The 1172-nt window shown below is 48.2% G+C and overlaps 1 pseudogene; it reads left to right on the top strand.

Annotated features, from left to right (window-relative positions):
* The first annotated feature begins 245 nt into the window (after positions 1-245).
* On the top strand, positions 246-933 carry LOC116548053 (annotated as a pseudogene).
* Positions 934-1172: the final 239 nt, after the last annotated feature.

Here is a 1172-nt window from a genome sequence, read left to right as displayed (position 1 = left end):
GGTAACAAGAGTGAAACTCCGTCTCAAAAAAAAAAAAAAAAAAATGATAGTTAATTTGTCAAGGTCTCTTATCAAATTTGCTTTGAAATGATTACAGTCTGTCAGAGCTTGCTGACTTCGCTGTACCTAAAGAAAGTTAGTGGTGAAGAGACGAAGACCGAGCGGTTGTGGCCGCGTTGCTGATCTCGAGCAGTGGTGGGCTTCTCCATGTGGAACCTGGGACTAAGAGACTCAGAATTGAATCTCTTCTCCCTCCCCCGTCCTGTGAGATTTTTTTGATCTTCAGCTACATTTTCGGCTTTGTGAGAAACAGTATCATCAAACACAATGGCCAGCAACGTTACCAAGACAGATCCTCGCTCCATGAACTCCCATGTGTTCATTGGGAATCTCAACACTCTGTGGTCCAGAAATCTGATGTGGAGGCAATCTTTTCTAAATATGGCAAAATTGTGGACTGCTCTGTTCATAAGGGCTTTGCCTTCCTTCACTATGTTAATGAGAGAAATGCCCGGGCTGCTGCAGCAGGAGAGGATGGCAGAATGATTGCTGGCCAGGTTTTAGATACTAACCTGGCTGCAGAGCCAAAAGTGAACCGAGGAAAAGCAGGTGTGAAACGATCTGCAGTGGAGATGTATGGCTCCTTTTTTGACTTGGACTATGACTTTCAGCGGGATTATGATGACAGGATATAGTTACCCAGCAGGTGTACCTCCTACTCCTCCTATTGCTCGGGCTGTAGTGCCCTCAAAACATCAGCGTGTATCAGGAAACACCTCACCAAGGGGCAAAAGTGCCTTCAATTCTAAGAGGGGACAGCGGGGATCTTCCATGTCTGGAAAGTTGAAAGGAGATGACCTTCAGGCCATTAAGAAAGCGTTGATCTGGGCCGGGCGCGGTGGCTCAAGCCTGTAATCCCAGCACTTTGGGAGGCCGAGGGGGGTGGATCATGAGGTCAAGAGATCGAGACCATCCTGGTCAACATGGTGAAACCCCGTCTCTACTAAAAATACAAAACATTAGCTGTGCATGGTGGTGTGTGCCTGTAATCCCAGCTACTCAGGAGGCTGAGGCAGGAGAATTGCCTGAACCCAGGAGGCGGAGGTTGCGGTGAGCCGAGATCGCGCCATTGCACTCCAGCCTGGGTAACATGAGTGAAACTCCGTCTCAAA

Source organism: Sapajus apella, unplaced genomic scaffold (assembly GCF_009761245.1).
Source record: "Sapajus apella isolate SASKATOON/1434 unplaced genomic scaffold, GSC_monkey_1.0 scaffold6566, whole genome shotgun sequence".
Classification (NCBI taxonomy): Eukaryota; Metazoa; Chordata; class Mammalia; order Primates; family Cebidae; genus Sapajus; species Sapajus apella.
The sequence above is the reverse complement of the archived record's forward strand: the minus strand, read 5'-3'. Positions and strand labels throughout refer to the sequence as shown.